The 27,263-nt window shown below is 38.2% G+C and overlaps 1 protein-coding gene across 1 annotated transcript in view; it reads right to left on the bottom strand.

The window, feature by feature from the left end:
• Positions 1 to 21,617, bottom strand: part of ADGRF5 (adhesion G protein-coupled receptor F5) — a 158,753-nt gene extending 137,136 nt beyond the window's left edge. The window contains exon 1 of the mRNA XM_069065815.1: positions 21,369 to 21,617. The gene's annotated coding sequence lies outside the window, so the exon portion shown is untranslated. The remainder of the gene's footprint in view (positions 1 to 21,368) is intronic.
• Positions 21,618 to 27,263: the final 5,646 nt, after the last annotated feature.

Raw genomic sequence — 27,263 nt, 5'->3', positions numbered from 1 at the left:
CAACTATGAACCAGGGACTAGCAACAAAAATGAAACAAAAATGAAAACAGTTCCTGCCCTCTAGTAGCTTACATTCTATTTGGGTGTGAAGCACATACAAAAATGAGTAAATACAAGATAAATACAAATCAAATGCAAGATAATCTGGGGTGAGGAAGGAGAACATCAATATATGGGATGAACAGAAAAGGCCTCGTCTGGAAGATGGCCCTGAATTTTGTAGGGAGCTGGGGGTCCCTAAAGGGGGCGGTAAAAATGGAACGCCCCCAGATATGGACGCAAAGACAATAAGAATTTGTAAAATGAGGGACTAGAAGACCTCAGAGGTCCAGTCTAATTTTGAATCTATGACCCTGTGATAAAGAGGATGATTATAAAGAAGTGGCAATCAGCCTATAAAAAAGGTAAAAAACATTCCAATATTTTAAATTTAGAAATTGATGCATTACTTCAAAGTTATAGCCCCTCAAATACATATATGCACATATATGTATATATATGTATACACACATAGATACATATATATAAATTTTTATGTGTCTACTGAAGTGTGTATAGATCCTATATATATATAGATCTATCTATCTATCTATCTATCTATCTGTCTGTCTATCTATCTATCTATCTATCTATCTATCTATCTATCTATCTATCTATCTATCTATCTATCTATCTATCTATGTAGATCCACACTAGGTGCGCATAGATCCATATAGGGATAAAGATATAGATCTATGTCAGTCTGTCAGTTTGTCAATTTGTTCAGCTTATCAATGTCTTTCAGTCTGTCAATCTGTCATTCTGTTATTCTATTAGTGTCAATGTTTGTCTATCAATCTGTCTGTGACTGTGAATCTGTCAATATTTGTCTATCTGTCAGTCTGTCTGTCAACCTGTCTGTTAGCCTGTCTATAATAGGCTCTTCACATCTTCCTGACTCATGGAAAATTATTTGTCTTAGCCATAGGACAATAGAAATTAGCTCTGCCCCAGCACAGTGCCACATCCCTGGAAAGAGTTGAGACCAGGAATGGTGGTTTATTTTTTTTAGAGTAGATCTGTGATTTCATCAGTTTTGGGTAACTCCTGATAAGGAAACCCCGCCCCCCCCTCTACCAAGGCCAATCAGCATCTCTTCTGCAACTCACAATCATCTAATAAGTCAGGTGACTTGCCTAGGATCACCCAGGCAGTATGTGTCAGGGGAGGGACTTGAATCCAGGCTTTCCTGACTCAGGCTGGCTCTCTATTTACTAAACTACTTCTCATCATGATTTTTCTTTGCATCTTAATGTGCTTCTTCAGAGTCTTCAAAGTGTATTCCCATACACCAGCTCACAGGACATTCACAGCTAGTAGGGGCTGTGAAAGGGAGGACAACATCTCTTCCCTCAATCCTGTAAATATATTAAATCCATTTTTTGAATTAAGAAATGAATTCTCTTAAGGTAACTGCACCCCCCCCCCCACCATCGCCACCACCTTGTACTCGATGGCAGAGTGAGAAACAAAATCAAAAATCAAAACCTGCCCAGACCTAACTGTCCTTTGCTACACAAACCGTCAGATCCAACCTGACAAATCTATTTTCTGCCATGATAATTTTTCATATTCTTTAATCCTCAATCAACCAGTCAGCAAGCATTTATGAAGTTTCCACTGTGTACCAATCACTAATTATATAAAGACAAAAATAAAACGGACCCTATCCTCAAATCCCTTACATTTTATTGGGAGAGACAACATGATCCTGATATATAAGTACACATAACACAAAATATATGGAAAATAAACACAAAGTAATTTTAGCAGCTAGGTGGAGAGAGTGCCAGGCTTGGAGTCAGGAAGACTCATCTTCCTGAGTTCAAATCTGACCTCAGACACTTAGTAGCTGGGTGACCCTGGGCAAGTCACTTAACTCTGCTTGCCTCAGTTTCTTCATCTATAAAATGAGCTGGAGAAGGAAATGGCAAACCACTCCAGTATCACTGCCAAGAAAATCCCAAAAGGCATCATGAAGAATCAGAAATGACTGAACAACCAAAATTTTAGGGAAGTGACATTAGCAAGTTGGGGATCAGAAGAGGCCTGATATAGGAGATGGCACCTGAAGGAAACTAGGGATTCTGAGATATTGAGATGATGCATGAGGCATGAGAGATGACTTGTGCTAAAATATAAATGTGGCAGTTAAACTTTTAGGCCAGTTCTGTGGGATTGATGAGTATATGGACAAGGAGTAATTCATCACAAACCTGGAAAAGTTTGTGAAGGGCTTTAAATGCCCAGTCTGGGAGCCTCTCTACTTTTGCTCAAGGCCCTCCCCTTCCACCATCTGTAACCAGGAACCCTCTATGTCCGCCCCTATGTCATCCTATCCTTCATTTAAAGCACTATTTTTATTCCCCTCTTTTATGAAACTATTGAAAGCCACAATGATGCATGCCTCCCTCCCTCTCTCTTTTTTGGTGAGGCAATCAAGGTTAAGTGACTTGCCTAGGGTCACACAGCTAATAAGTGTCAGAGGTTGGATTTGAACTCAGGTCCTCCTGACTCTAGGGTGAGTGCTTTATCCACTGTACCACCTAGCTGACCACCTTTTCTACTTTCTTTGATCTCTTTTGCATATAGTCTGTGGAGTCTACTGCATGACCTAGCTGTCCCCCCATGTCTCTTTGTCGATAGAGAATATTTGTACATACTATCCAGGGGACATTTCTCTTGCTTTGTTCTTGATGGTCCCTGAGAAGAGCTGTGAACTCTTAGATTACAGGGAGCTCTTAGTAGGCATACAGGCATCTAGTAGAATATTTGGAACTTAGTGGGATCGCAGAATTTAGAGCTAGGATAAACTTTGGAGATCATCTTCCAGGCAATCCTCCTAATTTTTCAGAAGAGGAACCTAGACCAAGAGAAGGGAAATGATTTGCCCCATGTCACACAGAAGGTAGAATTAGTACAGAAGCAGCTAGATGGGGGAGTAGATGGAGCACTGGACTTGGAGTCAGCAAGCCCTGAGTTCTAATGTGACATCAAATGTTTACTTGCTATGCAGCCCTGGACAAGTCAGTTAACTGCTATCTACCTCAGTTTCCTCACCTGTAAAATGGGGATAATAATAACACCTACCTCCCAGGGCCATAGTAAGTATCAAGTGAGGTTATATTTGTAAAGCTTTGCAAAACCTTAAAGAGCTATATAAATACTGGCTATCCTTTTTTTTCAAACCCAAGTCTTTCAACTCCAAATTCAGCCTTCTGTCTTTTTTTCTCTTCTTTTTTCTTAAGATGACAATCAGTGTCCAACCTTATTTTCTTTTAACCATGTTAGATGGAGAAAAAAATTAGAGTATTAAATAAATACTTTATTGATACTTTTTTGAAAAAAAAATCCTTGTTCCTTCCCAATGAATCCTTCTCCCTGCTGCAACAGAGCTTCCTTTGCAAGAAAGAAAAAAAAAACAAACTGAAACACAATAAATCAATGCAGCATACCAAAAGTTTATAAAGCACCTGAAGATTTCCAGAGAACTTTAAATGTATTGTCTCATTTGATCTTCACTATGGCCCTGGTGAAGCTGGTACTACCATAGCCCCTCTTGATAAATGAGGAAATTGATGCAGATGGAGGGCTAGAGAGATTAATAGGGCAAAGGAGTGAGCATTTATTAAGTGCTTGCTTTGTTTCTGACATTATGCTAAGCCCTGTCTTTGCCCTCAAGGAGTTTACATCTTAATGGGAGGAGGTAGCACATTTTTCCTATTGAGTCATTTCAGTCTTGTCAGACTCTTCATGACCTCATTCAGGTTTTTCTTGGCAAAGATGTTGGAGTAGTTTGCCATCTCCTTCTCTAGCTCATTTTACAGATGAGGAAACTGAGGCAAAGAGAGTTAAGTGACTTGTGCAGGGTCAGACAGCTAATGTCTGAGGCTGAAATTGAACTAAAATCTTTCTGACTCCAGGTCCTGCATTTTATCCAATATGACACCTAGCTACCTCCAAGATAACACATAAAGGGAAAGAAGATGGGGTAGACCCTGCATGGGGTGGAGATGACTAGGAAGCATCTTGGAGAACTCTCTCTTGGCTAGGTAAGGTCAAGGCTCTTCTATAAGAGCCAAGGACAGGGTCCAGGTTTTTGACGTGGGTGGTCTGAGGATTGTGGCTAGAGCGTAGGCTGCAAGGAGAGTATGGCTCATTCTAGATCCATAACCTGCTCCCTCGGCTGACAGTAGGAAGTCATGCCTCACCCGCAATTTAGTAAAATTTCTATCAATCAATCATGGCAATGATCCAAGATCTGAAGGCTTTCTCTTTGGTCTTCCTTTATGTTATTGTGGTCACATGAAAATCATTCTCCTGGTTCTACTCCCCAGTACGGTTTCCATTACTCCTCACTGGTTCTTGTAGGCTTAATAAATCTTTTAAAATCATTATGTTGATCTCTCGATTCCTTAGTCAGCCTCTTTGAGCAGTGAGTCATGCCACAATGAACGGTGGTGGTCTTGTGGAATACATCGTATCATCTCCCAGAGGACTAAAGTCTAGGACATGGGAGTGGGGGTCATGTTACTGGTGCTAAATTGGGATGCAGTCTTGAATAGTGTGGCCATGATTACAGATGTTCTTTCTAACCCATATGGTGTGAGCAAGTTAGTTTCCTGTCCTGGAAAAAGCAGAGACTGTTTTTAGAATGAAGTGTGGTATGTGGTGCATATGTTCACTGACCGAATGAACGAAGTTCACTCCCTTTACACTTAGTTGGGAGAGAGCCTTGAAACCTGAGAAACAGAATTTTCTCATTTCAGATGCAATCTAGGACTTGAGGGGTGGTGGTAGCAGGGATGGGATAGGATAAAGGGTTAAGGATCTCCAATAAAGCTTAGGGCTTGTCCTTTGCCTGGTAACAAAGAGAGGAAACTGTGCCTTTGTGGAAGGAAATTCCCAGGGCCCGACTTTGGACTTTAGAAAAGTGCCCTGTGAACTCCTGTGGGGTGTTTGATAATAAACACTGGAAAACAAAACAGTCAATAAAGACTCCCCCCAACCCCTCCCCCCTTAGGATTATGATTTCATATTCACCAGAACTGGTTTTCCATCATCCGTGAATGTGAAAAGAACCTGATTGACATTCTCTTTCTGCTAAAAAGAAATTTTACTCTTACTTACTCAGCCTGCCCATTTTTATTTTGTTTTCACCCCTGACCTTTGGGCCTCCATTAGGCTTAGGAAGGGGCTCTTCCCAGGTGGGATGCACAACACTATCCTGGGAATGGCCAGAGTGTTGTATGATTGATGGTACAGTGAACAGAACATTGGATTTGGACTGTATTTTGTTGTTCAGTCATTTTTCACTTGTGTCTGACTCTTTGTGATCCCCTTTGGGGTTTTCTTGGCAAAGATACTGGAGTGGTTTATCATTATATTCTCCAGCTCATTTTACAGATGAGAAAACTAAGGCCAACAGAGTTAGGTGACTTGCCTAGGGTCACACAGCTAGTAAGTGTCTGAGACTGGGTTTGAACTCATGAAGATGAGTCTTCATGACTCCAGGCCTGTACCACCTACCTACCTGCAGACTAGACTTAGGTTTAAATCCTGCATGACCTTGTCACTATCGCGGAGTGACTATGCTGAATTTATAGTCAACTTCTTGGATTCACATCCTATGTTTGTGACTTATGGCCTATGTGACCTTGAGAAAGTCAGTTAAACACTGTGGACCTTAGATTCCTCATCTACAAAATAAGGGACTAGAACAGAGGAGGGGAACTTGCAGCCTCAAGGCCACATGTGGCTCTCTAGGTCCTCAAGTGAGGCCTTTTGACTGAATCCAAACTTCACAGAACAAATTCCCTTAATAAAAGTATTCCTTCTGTAAAACTTGAACTCAGTCAAAAGGCCATGTCCAGGGACCTAGAAGGTCTCATGTGGCCTTGAGGCTGCAGGTTCCCCACTCCTGGTCTAGATCATCCCTAAGGTACCTTTAAGCACCCAAATCTATGATTTGGTTTATATATTATTTTGTTTTTCTTGAGCTATTTCCTTCCCTGCAAGTAAGCTCTGTCTGTATCTGCCCAATATAATGGCTAGACCGGTTTTATCATTCTAGCCAGGTCAGCATATTCTCCAATATACATTAGCTTTCTTTGGAGCTATGAGGGAACCTGCCATGTTAAGAAAACTCAGGTATTTATAACACATTTATATGGCACTTTAAAAAATACAAGGCACTTTCTCACAGGAATCCTGTGAGATAGGTCACTCAGGCATTACTATTCCCATTTTATAGATGAAGAAACAGAGGCTTGGATAAATTAAGTGACTGGCCCATGGGCACACATCTGATAAGCATTGTGACCAAGAATCCAACTCAGGTCTCTGGGTGGCCAAGTTCAGTGTTATTACTTTTTTTTTTTTTTTGCTACACATTAAAGAGCCAGTGAGTGAGAGATAATGCTTTAGGAAAGTGGGGGTGGTGGAGGGAAGAGTGATACCTCTCTCTCAGAGACTAACTGCATCATCTAAAAGTGAAGTGACTTGCTCAAGGTCACACAAACAGCTCTTCTACAAGGCAGACTTTGAATGCAAGTCTTCCTGATTCCAATGCATCCTCTTTTATTTTTTACATATTTCTATTTTTTAAATTTATGGAATAAAACAAGCATTTCCATACCATAAGAAAAAAGATGATTGCATATGAAACTACAAATCTATTATGTGCAGTTTGCTATTCCTTTTAAATATGTAATAAAATTATCATGTAAATTTCTTTTTTTCTTCCCATCCTAGAGATGCTGGTCATTAAACACAAATAAGAGTGTGTGTGTGAGTGTATGTATGTACATACATATATTTTATATACATATTTTATATACATATATTTTATATGTATACATATACATATATTTTATGTGTGTATATGTATATACATATGTATGTATGTATATGTATATACATATTTATGTATGTACATATATTTTATATGTATGTAAAATTATTCTATACACCAATTGCAGCTCATGCCTCCTGGTGTGAGCTTCTATTGTGGCTCATATGTTCTAATAGTCATTTGAGAGAGATGAGAGGCAGACTAGTGCATGAAGAGCCGGTCTTGGAGTTTAGAAGGTCTTGGTTCAAGTTCTGCTTTGGACACATGCTAGTCATTTGACTATGGTCAAATTACTAAACTTTTCAGTGTCTCCTTCTAGCTGCTTAAGACTATAAAGTGGAGAGAGTTCTTTCACTAGAAGTTTTTTGTGCTGATTAAATCATAGGCTAGGATGAAAATGAGAAATAATGAGAGAAAAGACACACACAGAGCATTCATTGAGCACTTTTTATATGAGATGATGTAATTCTTGTTTCATAGAATGAGAGCATTCGTTAAAGCACCTTCTATGTGTAAGAAAATATATATATTTTTCATTTTAATTTTCAGTTCCAAACTCTTTACCTCCCTTCTTGACCCATTGAGAAGGCAAGAAATGTGATACCCATTATACATATGGGGTCATGGAAAACATATTTCTGCATTAACAATATCCCCTCTTCTCCCCCCCCAAAAGAAAAAGAAAAGCCAGAAAAAAATAGATAAAGTCTTCATCAGTTCTCTCTCTGGAGATAGATAGTATTTTTTATTATGAACCCTTTGGAATTGTCTTAGATCATTGTATTGATCAGAGTAGCCAAGTCTTTCATGGTTGATCATTGTTGCTATATTGCTGTCACTATGTAAAATGTTTTCCTGGTTCTGCTCACTTCACTTTGCATCAGTTCGTATAAGTTTTCCTAGGTTTTTCTGAAACTATCCCCTTTTTTTATTTCTTATAGCGTTAAAGTATTCTATCTTAATCTTATAGTACAACTTGTTCAGCCATCTCTATAATTGATGGACATCCCCTCAGTTTCCATTTTTATGCAAAACAATATAATTTATATTTTATAGCATGAGAGACAGAGCTAAATGGATCCATAGAGGTTATCTAGGCTAATCCTTTAATTTTACAGATGAGGAAATTGAGGCTCAGAGTGATTAAATGATTGACCTAAAGTTGCACAATTAGGACAGTTAGATGGTGTGGTGGATAGGGCCTGAGTCAGGAAGACTCATCTTCCCTGAGTTCATATCTGGCCTCAGACACTCCCTAGCTGTGTGACCGTGGGCAAATTGCTTAGCCCTGTTTGCCTCAGTTTCCTCATCTATAAAATGAGCTACAGAAGGAAATAGCAAGCCATTGCAGTATCTTTGCAAAGAAAACCTCAAATGGGGTCATGGAGAATCAAACACAATTAAAAAAACAAAACAAAAGACTGAACAACAGCAAAGTCCCATAGATGACATAACTGGGGAATTAATTCAAGTCTTCTGCTTCCAAATACAGTGTTCTTTTCACTCCAGAGTGATTGTTAGCCAATAGGTCGGAATCCAAGTCTCACTTGGTCATTGTTTGGGTTTTGATGGCTCAGAGTGAGGGTAAATAGCAATTGTTTCTGTTTTGGTCAGAAATCCTGAGAGTCTTCCCCTCCCAGATTGATTTTTTCCTTTTTTGACTAGAAAAAAGAGGCCATTTCCTGCCTCATTTCTTACCTAGCCTTAATCACCAAATGGGCATTGCCTCAGACAAACTGAGGCTGGGAAAGACCTTAAAAAAGCTTAAAAAGGCCAAGTTCTCCCACTGCATCTAGGGTCATCTCCAGTTGTCCTGATCTATGTCTTGCTACTGGACCTAGATGGCTCAGAGGAGAAAGTGAGGCTGGTGATTTTGCAAAGCCCTCCCTCACTTAGATCCAATTCACTTGCAAGTCAAGACATCACCTTCCTGACATCATTTGTCCTCTTTGAGAATGAAAGAATAACAACAACAATCTTTTCACTGCAACATAGTGTTTTTCCTGATGCTTAGGCCAATATGTGTGTGGTGTGTGTGCATGTGCATGTGTGTATGTGTGTATTTTCCTATTAATGACACTGAATCTCATACTTGGGAAATAGTGCTACACTTCTCATTTGAGAGTCATTTAGAAGGTGGACCTGTTCCAGGGCTATGCAGGAAGCTGCCCATATAACAAAGGATAAAGGTCAGATGTTTGACTCTAGAAAAGTCAAGCCTTTACTTCTGAAATGCCTTCATTGGCCTTCAGTATATTTTTAGATGAAACGGGCACCCCTTTGCTGCTGGCTGGGGCCATCCCAGGTCGTCCACAACTTGACCCCTAGCACCTTGAGCCTGTGCACACCAATAAAGTGGCAGGTCCCAGATTTCAAGGTGGGAGGGGTTAATCTGGGATCTCCAGTGGGTTTCAGCATGTCCTTTGTATTTTAACAATGAGAGGAAACTAGACATTGTTGAAGGAAATTCTCAGGGTTGCAGTTCGGACATTCGACAGTGGCTTTTAGGTGCTGGGTTGGCTGATGGGTGTCTAAAAATAAACTGGTTTTTATGTTTTCCACCTTGTGTGCCCAGTTAAGTTTCAAGGAAATTTGTTTAAAAAAATGTGGAGGTAAAACCAAAAGGGGAAAAACCATTATGGATTCAGAATATTAGATAGAAGATGCCTCAGAGAACATTGGGCCAAAATCTCTCTCAAAAAAAAGAAATTTTGGAGCTCAGAGAGGGCTCTTTGTGCCCCAAGTCACACAGCATTTTCTTCACAGAACCAGAACTAACATTTGGGTCTTCTGACTCTCCACTGACATCCTACCATGATGAAGGGATTGATCTCACATTCCATGTTATACCACTTTCTGCTCACCTGACATCTGCTGGGGCCTCAATCAAAAGCCTTGGGAATTATAGCTCCTTTGCACCTGGGATCTCCAAGCACATTTTAAATGTGGGTTGAGGTAATGGTCTAACTGCCTCAATGAGGACTCCTATAACCAGAGGTTTATAGAACCCCTAGAGTCCAGCCAGCAACCTCTCAATCCCTCCTGGACTTTGTGTATACTTGTTTGTGTGTTGTTTCCTCCATTCGAATCTGAACTCCTTTAAGCAGGGTCAAACATTTGCCTTTCTTTGTAACCTAGAGCTTAGCACATATTAGGCACTTAAAAAATCCTTGTTGACTTGCCCTAATTTAATTTCTAATTTTGCCCTTAAACGCTACTGGAAAACATTGCTCTTTGTGTAAAAAGAGGACGTATGAATCACTACCCCACACATGCACCTCCATTAACTCAGCTAAATTAGCAAGAGGGAACTATGTACAGGGCATCAAGTCCTCCAATAATGGAGAGGTCTTCATTTTAGGGCCTCTGGTCTGCTCTTGGGGCGTAGGGAAATATGAAGTCGAAAATAAGAATGAGTTGATGGCAGAGACTTCCCCTCCATCCTGTCTGACTTCTTTTCTCTCCACAGGTCTCAATGACACTCAAGTAGCCCTACGTTGCAAAGTACTAGCCATCCAGTTATTATCTAACTAATGAATGGGAAAGGGTACCTATCTGAATTTAGTTGCTGGAGGGATAAGTACAAGGATTCCTGCAGGACTCTCCTCATTTTGAAGAAAAAACAATAGTAGGGGGGAAATGTATGCCTTTCTCCCCAGCTCGAACTCCATCGCCTCCCTTCCCCACCAAGTTAGGCAGCAAGGAAAGGGAAAGGAGGGGCTGGAAGCGTCAGAGACACCAAGAGCTCTAAGCCTCTCTATTGAATTCCTTGCTTCCAGTGCCCCTAGAATGGCCTCCAAATGAGGAAATGAGCTTGTGCTGGGCAGCAAATCCAGTGACTAGGAATGTGTTTGGGGCATAAGGAGCAATTAATAACCTAGTTAAAGAGTAACCCTAGCAGAGTGTTCAGACTGACCTTTTTCCCCTATAGCTTTTCTCTTCTTTTCTTTCTGGGTGCAGTATAGATCTAATGCTGTTCTAAATTATATATTTACATTATCTAACAATAAGACACATTTACATATATTCTAATCAAATAATAACTAGCATTTATAACACACCTTAAGGTGGACAAGGTATTGTAAATATGTTATCTTATTTGATCTCAACAACCCTGTGAGGTAGTTGCTATTGTCACTCCTATTTTACAAAAGGAAAATCTGAGACAGACAGAAGTTAAGCGACTTATGGACAGTCACCGTAGTCTCTGAAGTTGGGTTTGAACTTGGGTCTGCCTGATTCCTAGTTCAGGACCCTTATCCACTATGCCATCTAGCTACATATATATACATACACTCACACATACATACACATATGTGATAAAAGATATTAATATGTGTATGCATGTACATTTGTGTGTATGTATGAAAGTATGTGTTATAATGGATAAAGTGATGGATTTGGAGTCAGGAAGAACTGAATTCAAATTCTGAATCAGACACTTCCTGGCTGTGACTTTGGCAAGTCACTCAGCTTCCTTCTCTGTAAAACCAAGGGACTGGACTCTATGAACACAAGAGTCTTTTGCAGCTCTTAATTGAAGATCACACACATTATCATATTTATTATTACATATTATAGTATGTGTCTATATGTATTTGTCTATAAATGTATGTCTATACACATATACATACATACATACATACATACATACATATCACCTACAAAATTTTAGGATGAGGATGGAGAATCGTTTGGGGATGGGGGTCAGGCTTGGTTACAAATAGAATAGAACCTTATTTTTACCTATATCTATACATCCATGTGTACATCTACATCTATATCTATTTGTCTCTAATCTACATCATATACTTATAGACAGGTTGATATTATACATGTATAGGTTTATATAGAGATCATCTATATAGAGAGAGGTTTATATATAGATGATCTATATATATAAATCTATAGACATATATGTACCATCTAGATATAAACCTATCATATATGTATATCTATCTATATCTATCTACATGGATGATCTATATATGATGTAGATTATAGATATCTGTAGATGTAGATTATATAATATAATATGGATGATATATAATGTAGATTGTATCTAATATAGATTTTAACTATCTACATTCATATACGTGTATATGTGTATGCATATGTGTGTATATATGCATATATTACATATGTATATGTGTGTGGGTTTTTTTTTAGTTTTTTTTTTTTAGTCTTTTCCTTAGTCTGAAGTTTGCACTCAAATTACAAACATTCAGTTCATGAAAAGATATATAACAGTTTGGCATCAGCAAAATCCAACATTTTTTTTAAAAGCATCAACTGTACAAATAAACATATGTGTGCATGTGTGTGTGTGTGTTTTAAATCACGAAAAAGGCAGAATCACTTTCTTTTGTCTCACTGGCTGTCTTCTGAAACTACTTTTTGGTTCTGTCTTTCATAGGATGTGGCAATGTGCTTTATATCCTTTTATCATCATCAGTTCATATTTAATGGGATCCTTTGAACATTTTGCAGAGTTTATAAACTTCAATGGATCCTTGATCTTTCTAGTGTGAGTACAGTTATCCCTTCCACATTGCAACTTTCCCTCATTATGTTTTTGATATATTGTGAGTCGACATAAGCAGTTAAATCGGAATTTTGGGGGAGTTTTGCAGAAGGGAGTTTTACAGATGACACTGAAAAAGTTTAGAAACTCAAGAATTCATAACATATATGTATAGTTTTATAAAATACCAACCCAAATTTTATAACAAGGCACTTTAAACACCCAATAAAAGAAAAAGTAAAAATTCAGACTTCTCTGGTACAAAGAGAGGGCCAACACATCCCTAATCCCTGCGATATGGAATGGATAACTATACTCCCTCTACCTGTTCAAACTATAATCCCTCTATTCCTTTTTTATCTTGTTTATATCATCTCACAAATTGTTCCATATGGGATCTTCCAAGTGCATTAGAGGCTTTATTCCAGTCTTTGAGGATTCCACGTGTACCAGAATTGCCTGTGGGCTATCACCATGCTGTCTTTTATTCTTACTCCATGACCAACTCACCTCTTTTATGCATATATTTCCTGGACAATATCTTTTGCCTCAATTATGGAAAAAAATCATCATTAGTAATATGTGCCTGCTCTCTTAAGTCCATGGTATATCTCTCTCAATTACCTTTTGGGTCATCTACTGTTTTGACTTTTCAGAAATTTTGAAATTCAAGGATTCACAACCATGTAGCACTAGCAGAAGAGCACTAATGTTAAAAATGTGTTTTGTGTTTGTCTGTGTGTGTATTACTTTTAAAGTGTTACCCAACTTTTCATGTGAAATCCAACCTGTTCTATTCCATCTATCAAGGTCCACTTATTCAAGGTCCATCTGTAATGTCTAACCAAGATAGGAGGATTAGTAGATTACCCCAATGGGATAATTATCCATTTGGATGTCATAGTCTAAGCCAAAGATTCTCAAACTAGGGTCCACACATCCTGAAAAGGATTGTAGAGAGATTTCAGGGGATCTATGAATTTAAAAACTATTTTCATAACTTCGTTTCAATATAATTAGTTTCCTTTGAAACCTTATGTATTTCATTGTATGCAGCAAAAAACATTATTATGAGAAGGGCCCATAAACTTCACTAGACTGTCAAAGGGATCCATGACCAGTAAAAAACAAAAAACAGCAACATCAACAAAAACCAAAAAACAAACCCTCAAGAAACTCTAGTCTAGACAATGAAGGAATTCTTTGTCCATTTGCTTTTTTTCTGTCTCTTTTGAGTGGCCTTGGATATCATTTAGAGGGTTCTATAGTGTTTAGGGTCTTGATGTGACCATCACAACATCATTTACAAAAATAAACATCTTGAGGACTTTGTCTTCTATTACAGAGGTTCTTAATTTTGAATCTATAAAGGTTTTTTTTCAGAAATCATTTATTTATTTTTAATTTTCAACATTTATTTCCGCAAGATTTTGAGTTCCAAATTTTCTCCCCATCTCTCCCCTACCCTCCACCCTAAGATGGCAAGCATACTGATTGCTCCTTCCCCCAGTCTGCCCTCTCATATATCCCCCCATCCCTTCTTATCCCTTATATGAAGTTTTTTTGTGTTTCAATAACTGTGTTTAACATATTTGATTTCCTTTGTAATCTTACATATTTTATCTCATCAATTTAAAAATATTATTCCAAGAAGGACTCCATAGGCTTCACCAGATTGGTAATCGGACCCATGATGCAAAAAAGTGTTAAGGAATTATTTTCTAGATACCAACCCTGTGGATTGTACTTCCTTTGAATGGGAAAAAAAATTAAGGACCCCTGATTTACAGGGAATTCCTTCTCCATTTGTCTTCTACCTGGCTGACCTCTAGAATAGCTGCAACTACCCTTGCCTTACTTGGTATTGGTAATCAGAGGATTAGTCAAAGTTATCTGTGGTTGAATTTTTCAAGGTATTTTTTATGATTTGCACCTGTTCATGGGAGATACTTTGTTGGAAGAGTGTTTAAGACTACATTTTACTGAACTGAGTCAAATACTTTCTATGGTCAACACACTATAAACAGTGGCCAATTGTAAAACCATCATCCAATGATTCTTTGAGTCTTGTATCGTTCATAACTTTTGGTAAGTTGTGTAATTGCAAAGACATTATCTATTACACAAAATTGTTTTTGAAATTCTACTAGTTTCCTTCTTGTATTTTCATATATACGTAAATAATTTTTAGGGTACAGTAGAAAAAGTCCTCGGCTGGATTTCTAATACAGTTGTCCTGTTCACATTTGCAGGGCTTAGCGGAGTGGTGCCCTCCATGATTTGGAAAATCTGCATAAAAATTTTTGGCCCTCCCTTTGTACCAGAGAAAAAGTCTGACTTTTTTTTCTTTTTTTTTTTATGATGTATTTAAAATACCTTGTTGTAAAATTTGGGTTAAGCACTTCTGAATTCCTAAATTTTTTCTGTATTGTCTACTGGTCTTAGCATATTGTTTGTGGCTTTTGCGAAACTCCCCTAAAATGCTCACTTACAGTAATTTCTTTGCCAACCTGCGATAGAGTGAAGCGACAATGGGGAAAGCTGCAATGTGGAAGGGATAACTGCACTACCTCTTATTACCTGTGTGTCTTCATGCAAGTTGCAACCTTTATGTTCTTGAATTTCCTCATTTGTTAAAAGGGCAATGATCTTTCTGTCATTGTGATAGTAATGGCATCTTTCCTTGGCATTATATTACAGTCATTGACAGAGGTGCAAATCAAATGAGAGAACATTTTTTAAAGGAGATAATAGAATTTCAAACTATAAGAGATTGTAGAGATCATCGTGCCTCTAGTCCTTTCATTCTTTTAGATGAAGAAACTGATTTAAAATTCTTCCTTCCTAAAGAGGAAAAGAGACTTGCCCAGAGTCACCCAAGTCGTGAGGTAACAAAGCCAGGACTCGAGCCTGGATTCCCTGAAGTGAAATATCTGATTGGCTCCCCAATCTCACGCTCTTCTCCATTTCCACTATGACAGTGCTGCATCTCCAAAAGTGCTTTGTAAACTATAAAGCGTAGGCAGATGTAAGATCTTCAGCAAATCATTGATGTGGGCATCATGTCTGAATTGTGTGTCTTTGCACTGTCAGATTAGAACTCATGCAAAGCCAACACAAAATTAGAAGAAAGAACAGATGAGAAGAAAACACAACAAGCAGTTACAACAGATTCTGGGGTAATGTCCTTATTACTGTTGCTGTTTGCTATGATAGATAACAGACACAATATACTTCACGTGATTTTTTTTACCCCTGAAGGAGTCAAGGCCATTGCTTTTCAATAAGGTCTATAAAATGATCAATATCTTTGCTTGGGGGCTTACAGACTCACAATTTTTCATTTCTCTGAAGGCTTGCATTCATATGGTCCATAAGAAGTTCGTGGGGAATAATAATAAAAATAATAACAACATACATTTCTACGGCATGTTAAGGTTTCAAAGTGCTTTACCTATGTGATCTCATTTGATAAACAATGCATGTGTATGTATGTGGAAGTAAGCATAGTACTAGAATTTTGAAAAGACCCTGGGCAAGTCAATTAATTTCTCTGGGCCTTGGCTTCATTATATGTAAAATAAGGATATTAGACAAGATGATTATTAAGGTTTTCTGGACATTTAGAATTCTAAGTACTTTAACAGAATAGGTAAGAGATATATTATTTCCAGTTTGGAAGTTTCTTTCCATCAGAAATCTGGCAAAAAATTTGTGATCTTGGAATCAGCCTCAGCTTCTCACTTTTTCTTACTCCAATTATTCAATCAATTCCCAAATCTTGTTGTTTCTTTGTCTATAATATTTCTTGTATTTCTCTCAGTTCATACAGCCCCCACCCTAGATCAATCCTTCATTACTTCTCTCCTGGACTTTCTGTCAATGGCTTCCTAATTGACCTCCTTTCCACAAGTTTCTCAAACTTTCCAAGCCATCCTTCAAATATCTGTCAAAGTGTTTTACTTGAAAAGCAAGTCTGACCGTTGTTGTTATTCATTTGTTTCAGTTGTGTTCGACTCTTCATGACCTCATTTGGGTTTTCTTTTGGTAAAGATACTGAAGTGGTTTGCCATTTCCTTCTCTGGCTCATTTTTACAGGTGAGGAAACTGAGGCAAACAGTGTTAAGTGACCTGCATAGGGTCACACAGCTATTAAGTGTTTGAGGCCAGATTTGAATTCAAGGAGATGAATCTTCCTAACTCCAGGGCCAGCACTCTGGCCACTAATCAATAAACTCCAGTAGCTCCCTATAATCTTAGATCAATTATAAGGTCTTGTTTAGTTTTTAAAGCACTTCACAACCTAACTCCCCTTACCTTTCTAACCCGATTATAAAGAGCTCACCTTCTTATACTATATATTCTAGCCAGCCTGACTATCTTGTTATTCCTTACGCATGACTCTCTATGTCCTATCTCCTCACCTTTAGCCTGGTTCTCCCCATGCCTAAATTTTTTTTACAACATCTCTATCACTTAGAATCTCTAGTTTCTTCCAAAACTCTGCTTAAGCAATACCTATCACTTGAAGTCTTTCCTAATCCCTCCATTTGCTAATGCCCCACACCTCTCTAAAAAATTTTTTTCTGTCAATTTAGTATATACATAGGGTCCCAAGAGTCTTAGAATGGGTTTAAAAGCTTAAAACTGTGTTAAGATGTTTGGGACACACTGTGTATATTTTATATGTTCTTATTTTTGTACATGTTATGTCATCTGATAGAATGTAAGCTTCTTGAGGGCAGGGACTATTTTGGCTTTTTCTTTGTATCACTGGAGCTTAGCACAGTGCCTGGTACATGATAGACATTTAATATTTGTGGATTGATTGGTATTAAGAAGTAATACCATAAAATTGAAAAGTAGTAAATGTTGTCCTAATTTTCACAAAAGGGAAGATAATAATGCTAAGCCAACAAATCCAATTTTACTTTCTGGCAAAATTCTAGGATATATTATTAAAAGGATATATTATTAAAAGATATATTTAACTATATCGCAGGTTGGCAAAGAGATTACAGTAAATGAGCATTTTAGGGGAGTTTTGTTTGTTTGTTTTTAAGCAATCAGGGTTAAGTAGCTTGTTCAAGGTTACAGGGCCAGGTGTTTCTGGGTGGGTGCTGAGTGTCTGAGCCTGGGATTTGATCTCCAGGTCGTCCTGAGACTGGAGCCGGTACTCTTATTCGCTGTGCTACCTGGCCGCCCCATTTTAGGGGAGTTTTGCAAAAGCCACAAACATTACACTAAGACCAGTAGATAACACAGAAAAAATTTAGGAACTCAGAAATGCTTAACCCAAATAATAAAATATTATTAAAAAGTACATCAAGAACAAGACATTACAGAAAAACTTCATTTCTTTCCTTACAATCTTTTTTAAAGAGGGTTACCAGACCCTCTTACATGTTTGCTATAGTGATAAACAAACAGTTTACTTTGATTTTAGCGAAATATTTGACAAAGTCTCATACCGTTATGAATGAGCAGATAAATAGATTCATAAATAGGTTGAATGGCTAGAAAAAAGGAGTAATCATCATTCAACAAACATTTATCGAGTGCCAACTATATACCATGGCCTGTAGCAGGTACTGGACTTCTAAAGACACAAATAAAACAGTCCCTATACTAAAAGATCTTGTGTTTGATGTCATTTTGGAAGGAGGCCTCTCTAGGTGGGTTGCTGCTCCTGAAATCTATTCTTGATCTAATGTTCCATATTATTTTTATCATTGACTTGGATAAAAGCATGGTCAGAAAGCCTATCAAATTTTCATTGCCCATAGGTAGGACAACTATTGTACATCATGGTGGTCACATTGCAAAGCAGTCTGTATAAAGTAAAAATTAGAATGTTGGTCTGAATCTGGTAAGATGAAATTTAATAAGAATGAATGTAAAGTTGTATACTTGAATTAAAAATGATAAATTACATCAGTACAAATCAGGGAAGGAATTCTTAGATTTTATTTGTAAAAACATCTAGTTGGAGGACTACCAGCTCAGTTTGGAGCAATGGTGTGATATAGCAAGCAAAAAAGACAATTCAATATTAGGCTACATTAAGAATAATAATATCTAGGAATAAAGACATGATAGTGGTATTGTACTCTGCCCTAGTCTAATCAGGCCATATCTGGAGGGTTGTTTCATTCTGAGTGTCATATTTTGGAAGGATATTGTCAGGATTAAATGAGATAATATATGTAAAGTGTCTGGCATATAGTTGGTGCTTAATAACTATTTCTTCCTTTCCTTCTTGAGCCCCTTTGGTAGTCTGGTGAAGTCTATGAACCCCTTCTCAGAATAATGTTTTTAAATACATAAAATAAAACAGGATTACAAAGAAAAATAATTAAATTGAAATATATTTATCAAAATATCTTTGAAAAACCAAGTTCATAGATTCTAGGTCAAGAATCCCCAACTTAGATACAGATATGATAGTTATCTCTTTTTTCTTTTAAATTAGTATTTCATTTAAATAGCATTTTAAATAGTATGTCATTTTCTAATTACATGTAAAGACAATTTTAACATTCTTTTTTTAATAAAATTTTTGAGTTCCAAATTTTTTCTCTCTTCGCTAAGATAGTAAGAAATATGATGTATAATATACGTATCATATGATTGTTATCCTGAAGCATTTGAACGACTGCTACCTGGGAGGTCGAATAGATTTGTTCTGGCTGACCCCAAACAAATAAAGAGCAAGAGATGGAAGGTGCAGAAAAGCAAAATGAGGCTTGATGTAAAGGAAAATTTCCTAATAGTTAGAGCTGCAGTCACTGGAATGGACTGCCTTAGGATTCTTATGGAAAGGATAGAAACTTGTGGGCAATATGATGGCACAATAGGGGGATTTAAACAGGATGAATGAGAGATCATGGGTTCCCCGCCCCCATTAGAAACTTTCATGCTATTTGATGAACAGCTTGTTAGGTATCTTGTAAAGGGGAACCTCACTGATGTTCAGCTTGAGCTAGGTGGCCTGTGAGGTCACTTCCTACTCTGAGGTTTTGTGAGGCTCTCGGGATATCTTTGCCTTAGATTTTTCAGAGTACCAGGCATAGCACTGTACACAGAATATTGTTGTTGCTCAGTCATTTTCAATCAAGTCCAACTCTCCATGACCCTAGCTGGGGTTTTCTTGGCAAAGATACTTGAATGGTTCACCATTTCCTTCTCCAGCTCATTTTACAGATGAGGAAACTGAGGCAAACAGGGTTGAGTGACCTGCCCAGGGTCACACAGCTAGTAAGTGTCTGAGGCCAGACGTAAACTTACAAAGATGAGTCTTCCTGACTCCAGAACCAGTACTCTATCCATTGCACCACCTAGCTGTCCATAGATAATATGCTGAAAATTATATTCCCTTTTGATCAATTGTTCTATAAAATGGAAATTATAACAACTTCTTTATTTATATTATAGGCTTGGATATAAAACAAATGATGTAAGAAAGCTATGCTAAAACCAGCAGACAACAGACTATGATTAAAAAAAAAAGTATTGAGTGGGACTTGAGTTTAAATCCTGACTGTTACCATAAATAGTGCTTTGGTGAGCTGAGAGACATCATCTTTGGGCCTTTGTTTCTTCATCTGTGAAATGAGGGTGCTGGATTGTAAAACCTCTGAGGTCTCATCTAGCTCCTGATCTATGAACCTGGCAAATACTTCTTGAGTGCTTAATAAATGCTTGTTTACTAACCAATTTGACAAATACAGGGTCCTTTTATTTTAAAACTCAGATTCTCTTGTTCTCAGGTCAGATGCTTAAGTTATCAACCAAGATATGATTTAAAACTGGAGAAAATGTTAGAAACTCACTTTATAAAAAAGGAAACAGAGGGCTGGAAAAAGACTGTGCTGGCAAACGCTTAACAATGCTCTCAAAAAAATCCATACTGAACACACTTTAAAGTTGAATCTGCAATGTTAACATTTTCTCCATCACTTTCTTAAGTCAACAACAATAAATCAAAGCTGATTTGTAGAGTAATAGGATTGAGCTGGCTCCAGCATACTGCTGGTTGGAGAGATTAAATTGAGTGTGACCCAAGGTCTTACAGATAGTAAAGACAGGATTTAAACCCAGGTCCTCTGATTCCAAAATCAAAGCTCTTTTGACTATACAACACTGGCTCAACCTGAATAGTCACTGAAGACCTACATACAAGTGATGTACTAGCCTTGCAGATTAGAACAAAGAATAAATCAGTGTAAATCAAATCATCATTCTTAGAAATCTACCTGCCACAAAGGATCACTGGCTCCCATTAAGAGGCTATACAGAAGACGACAGTCAGTTGCACTGAGGTTTCAGACAACTTCTGCATTGTAGAAAAGACTTCAGAAATCTCTGTGCTCCTTAACCATAGGACCTTCATGTTTTCATACTTTAGTTGCCATTCAGTATTCCTGATTTTTAAAATTTCCTGGGCTGCACTTTCTGAATGAATATGGCCCTAGCACCTTCTCAGCTAAAAGCAAAGTCTACAGGATCAGTCAAAACAAAACAAAACTCATAATATAGACCTGAGGCAGCTAATCCCTAAGGGGGAGGAACAAAAAAATCAAATCCTTTCTGAAATCCAAATAATCTTACCTCACCTCCGATTTCTAGCAAAATAAGACTCAGATTTACTGCCTCTGGACAAGCTGGTTGGCATTCTTTTTTCCAAAGGCAGACATCCAAGAACAATCTCATCTCAACTTTCTTTCCTTAAAAAGCAGTTGTAGAATTCAGTGACATCCAGACACATACGCAGAACATAAGACAGGTTAAAAGACTGAATGAATGGGTGGATAGATAGACAGACAGACAGATACATACACATAGAAAGATAGAGCTAGAGATCCATCTCAAAAGATATTTCCCACAGAACATAAAACCTTTATCTTAAACTCACCAACAAATGCATACAAAAACCATTTCAGCTACACCCACCTCTCCCAGCTGTGGTTAAGTTCCAGCGATTCCACTCTCTATGGGCTACTCCTCCAAGGTATAATATGAACCTCAGGACACAACTTAACTGTTTCCCTGGCAGTTGTCCTGAACAGGTAGGCGGAGTCTCCCAGGAATTCTCTTTGAATCTTTCAAAGCTTAGAGCACTGAGTTGGGAGAGGTGAGCCACCTTCTTTGTATTCTCTGTTAGAAGGAAAAGCTGAGACCAGTGTGGCTGCATGTGTGGTCAAAGGGGAGGTGGGGGGTGGCAGCAGGGGGAGGGGAAGTAATATGGGAACTGTAATAAATATGAAATCCTCTCCACATGATTTCCTGTATTTGGTGCATGGAGTCTCTCTCAGGGCTCCCAAGGGAAAAGGCAGATTTAAATTTTTCCTTTAGCTGTTGGAAAGAACAGAATAAACACCAGGAAATATCCTTGATAGCTACAGTAAGCAAAGAGAATGACAGTTCACAGAATAGGGTCTTAACCTTACCTATGATCAAGCTTCGTCCTTCTTGAAGGTTCTTCAAATGTTTGACCAACCCAGACTAAAGAATGTTCCTTGAAGCTGAAGGGGATCCTGGCTCAAATCCCAGGTCTGAAATTGCAGAGGGATAGGTCAGAATAGGACTATTGAAAGTCTTTTTCCACACCCCTGGGAAAAAAGATTGTCCCAACTCCTGTCTTTGGTTAGTACTGCTGACCTCCTATTTACTCATTTTAGAAAAGTCCACTCACACATAATCCTGGCTCTAACCCTTCATAGTTGTATGACTGAGAAAGTCACTCCATCTTCTCTTTCCATCTCAGTTTCTTCATCTGCAAAATAGGAATAGGACCTTGACCTTTGCTTTCATTGATATAAGGAACTCACAGTTGATGAGGAAGTCCCTCTACTAATATCAGTTGGCAACTTCTCTGAAATGTATAGACTTCCTTCTAGAGAGTGACTTAAATCCAGAAAGGTGGCACTGTATGGTGGCACAGAATACTGGACCTGGTACCTGTAGTGGCAACCACACTGGCATAGCCAGGATGGCTGCTAGCACAGGTTCTTAGATCTGCTTTACTAGGAAAGATAGCTGTTTAAGGAGTCAACAGATTTTTTAAATGACATTCATTAGTTTAGAGGAAAAGTCAGCCCTGAACTTTAGAGGAAATACAAGAAGAAAAATAAAGACCAACAGACAGGGCTCTGACTGTCTGAAGCAACTATACACTTTACAGACATCCCTGGATGGAGAAAGTATTTACATCTGAGCAGTTGGGGAGCTCTGAACATAAGGCCACTCTGCATCTCCACCAGGGAATCACAAGATCCTTCTCATAAGAGAGCCCCCAAAGCAAAATACCACCTCAGAGTATATATACACTTCTCAGAGCCAGAAGGCATCACAACCCTCAATTATCAGTGCCTAATTAGAAATTAGAAAAAGGTGTGAAAGCCTTCTTACAAGCAAGCGTCTCTTAAGCACTCTAAATGGGCTCCACATGAGGCCTATTAATCATGAGGAAGATCTTAAATCCCATTAACATTACAGTACCAAGAAGAACTGACTTTAGATTCTGCCTGAAAATCATGATAGGTCATAGATTTACAGTTAGAAAGGGCACCAGAGTTCATCTAGTCTAAGCCCTACACCAAGATGTTTTTTTTTTTGCTCTTTTGGAGGGAGTAAAGCAGGGCAATTGGGGTTAAGGGACTTGCTCAAGGTCATGTGGCTAGTAAGTGTTAAGTGTCTGAGGCCACATTTGAACTCAGGTCCTCCTGACTCCAGGGCCGGTGCTCTATTCACTGTGCCACCTAGCCAATCCCCCTACACCCAGATTTCACTGCTGAAAAAAATTAATATTTGTGGATGAAATGATTTGCCCAAAGGCACACAATGAGTATCAGAGTAAGGATTTCACCACCAGACCCCTGATTCCAAATCCAGGACTTTCTGTACTACACAATGCTGACTCTAGTGGCTTATTGATTGTGTGTACATGAGAGAGTAAACCCTATGGGTATGTTTCTTCATTTATAGAATGTGAAGATAGGTTCCCATGATACAGTGGATGATAGGTTGGCCTCTGGTTAAGGAAGATCTAGATTCATGTCCTTTTGCTGTGTGGACCTGGTGAGTCAGCTCATCTCTCAAAGCCCCAGGCTTTAGTAGGAGTTTTCTGACCAGGAGGTCCCTATACATATTTTTAAATGTTGATAATAAAACCAATAGCATTTACTACTATATGATATCACCAGACTCAGATGAGACAAATATACATATATTGTATATATAAAGTGCTATGCCAATATAAAAGTGAGATATATGTATAATAATAATAATAGCATTTACAAAATGGATTCAGGTTTGCAGAACTCTTTCAAATATTATCTCATTTGATTCTGACAACAACTCTGGGCAGTAAGTGCTATTATTAGTGCCATTTTACAGAGGAGGAAACTGAGGCACACAGGTTAAATAACTTGCCCAAGGTCACACAGCTAGAATCCAAGGGTGGATTTGAACTAAGGTCTTTTACTCGAAGTCCAGTGTTCTATCTATTGCAGTCACTGAAATAAATTGTCAAGCCTTGGGCACTTTCCATTACTCTGTACTTCCTCCTCAACTTTTAAACAAAAGTATTTTTTTTAATATAGAGAATCCAGTAGACAGAAGGCCTGTATACTTTTTGTGGTCCCTGCAGGGGATTAGTTAATTATCTTTTCTTTTTAAATAGGACTCTCCTACTAAATGGACCTAAAAATAAATGCTAGTTGGTGGGCATAGTTCTAAGAGGAGGCACAAATAACAGACAGTTCAAATTAAGAAACAAGTCAACAAGAATTCATTAAGTGCCTACTATGTTTCAGGCTCTGTGCTATGTCCCAGAGACATAAAGAAATGCAAAAACTAAAACCAGAAATAGACCCCGTTCTCAAAAGAGCTCACAGTACAATGGGGTGACAACATGCAAATATCTATGTACAAACAGGACAGAATCACACAGCTTAAATCGGAGATGATCTCACAGGGAAGGCACTAGTGTTGATAGAGACTTTTGCTTTTTGCAAAAGATGGGATTTTGGTTGAGATCTGAAAGAAATCAGGGAAGTCAGCAGGCTGAGATGAGAAGGGAGAGAATTTCAGGTCAGTTAAAAGGCCCAGAGACAGGAAATGGGGTGCTTCCTTCCAGGAATAACAAGGAGGTTGGCTAGTGGAGGGGCTGTGGTTGTTGTTGGTGTTCAGTTGTATCTGACTCCTCATGACACCATTTGGGGTTTTCTTGGCAGAGATATTGGAGTGATTTGCCATTTCCTTCTCCAGATCATTTTACAAAGGAGGAAACTAAGGCAAACAGTTATGTGACTCGCCCAGGGTCACACGGCTAGCAAATGCCTGAGGGCAGCTTTGAATTCATGAAGATGAGTCTTCTTGGTTCCAAGACCACTGCTCTATGTTTGTACCACTTAGCTGCCCAGTAGAAGGGATTGTGGTACAAAATAACTAGGAAAAGTAAGAGGGGCCACCTCATGAAGGGATTACACAGAAAAATTGATGTTTGACTTTGGAGGTGCCAGGGGGCCACAGGAGATCATTGGGTAAGGGATTAGAATTGTGCTTTAGGGAGATTGATTTTACAGCTGAGTGAAATTGGAAATTGATTGGGGAAAGGTGACTCAGGGAGGCCCCAGATTGTTCCAATAGTCCTGGTGTGAGGTGATGAAGGCCTGCATCAGAGTGGTGGCAGTGTTCTCTTGGATAATCTCCCTATTTCTGTAATCAGAGGGGTGGTCTGAACAAGAACACCAAGCAACCCATTAAACTGAGACAATAGAACTAAGTGATTGCTCTAAGGTTCCTGCCAAGTGTAACAACCATTCTAGAATCCCATGATTCTGTGATTCTGATACAGGCATCCCTCTTTCTGAGAACTAAAAGCATCTGAAGGACATGATAAGACCTTTGTGTTCTTGCAATTTAAATGAGGAACTTGTCAATTATCAACTGAGAGAACAGACTGGTCTTCCAGGCTTAGTATATTGTTGTTATTATAGAATATTGATTGAAACAGCTGCAGTTGGCAAGGTGGTGTTTACAGTGGACATGAAATATGCAATCTCTGGTCTCATGAAGCTTAGATTCAGAAAAAAAATTCAAAGGCCAGGAAGCAAAATGTTTTGTATGCATTTAATTATATTTGGGGTTTGATTTAATAACAAAAACTAATGTTTATATAATACAGCAGTCCTCGAGATATAATAATCTACAATCTCCTGGAAATCACCTCGAGGTCAAAACTATTTTTATGATTATATGAAGGTGACTAAAATACTCCTGTCTTTTCCAACTACATATGTACATGAGATCAGATTTTCTTCATATATTTCACCCAAAACAACCTATCACAACAGGTTAAATGCAGATGCAGATGGAAGCCAGCTGTCTTCAATTAAGCTAGAGGTTAAAGAATTTGCAAAAATAGGTAAACATTCTTCTCACTACGTTTTGTTTTTCTGTGTTTTGGAAAATAATTATTTTCATAAAATATATTATTTATATAAACACAAGATAGGTTTGTTATTTTAAATGAATGAACATTTTAAAATTATCAATTTTACTTTCTAGCATGATAAACATCAGTAAATATAAACAATGTTTAAGTAAATATAAACTACATGGGATCTTTGGTAATTTTTAAGAATATAAAGGGATTGATGCTGAGTGAGGAGAGCAGAACCAGGAGAACTTTGTACACAATTACAGTCACATCATATGTGTGATGACTAGCTTTGATAGACTGGGCTTCTCTCAGCAATGCAAGGTGATAAGACAACTCCAAAAAACTCATGATGGAAAGGGATATCCACATCCAGAGAAAGTACCACAGAATCTCAATGCAGATTGAAGCAAACTGCTTGCTTTCTCTCTCTCTTTTTGCTTTGTTTTATTTCTTCTTTCTCATTGTTCACTCCATTGGATATAATCCTTTACAATTTGACTAATGTTTAACATATTTGTAGATCCCTATAGTTGATAGCATGCTGCCATGGTGGGGGGGGGTGGTAGAGGGGAGGAGAGGGATGAGGAGAAAATTTGAAACTCAAGAGATTGAGGAACTGAACGTTGTAAACTAAAAGTAAATAAATAAATTTATTTAAAAAAAAGAATATAAAGGGATACTGAGACCAAAAACATGGAAAACCTCTCATATGGTATTTTAAGGTTTGCAAAGCACTTTACCTACATGACCCCATAGTGTTATTATTTCCATTTTATATATAGGGGAAACCAAGGTTCAGAGAGAGTAAGTCACAGACCTTGTCATATGCCTGAGGCAGAATTCAGAGTGGGAAGCTCCTCTTTCCTAGGTCATTTCTCTTGCAACAGCCACACTGCTGCCTCCATAAATAATGGGTAAAGAGATATGAAATAGTGTGCAGTGGTTGCAGGTACAGAGATACAAGATAAGAATAAATAAATGAATAAAATGAAAGAGAGGGGATGAATTAACAGATTAGGAGGGCAGAAAAGAGGAAATGGGAGAGGAAAGGGATGAGGAGCAGCAGAAAGAATCTGGGAGGAGCAGGGCAAGGACAGGAAGCCGTGGGGCGGAAAGAAGGCAGGAAACCTTTTTAGGGCCTTGTCAATAGTTTATCTGGTGCCACAGGTTGTGCCAAATACAGCCTGAACCTCTTAGGTCTATGAATGCAACTTTCCTAGGCGAACTTAAGGACACTGGTTTTAAAAGTTTATATGTATGTATGTATAATTTTTGTATATATTTACATACATATACATATATATGCTTGAATATTGAATGATATATGAATATGACATATTCATATATGTATTTATATAACCCAACTACCACCCCAAAGCTGGAGAGTGATTTTCTGATCA

The sequence above is a fragment of the Petaurus breviceps genome, unplaced genomic scaffold (genome assembly GCF_028583685.1).
Source record: "Petaurus breviceps papuanus isolate PSGF00001 unplaced genomic scaffold, PetGlider_PUasm1.0 90701, whole genome shotgun sequence".
Lineage (NCBI taxonomy): Eukaryota > Metazoa > Chordata > Mammalia > Diprotodontia > Petauridae > Petaurus > Petaurus breviceps.
Note: the sequence above shows the minus strand (reverse complement) of the source record. Positions and strands in the feature narration are given on the sequence as shown.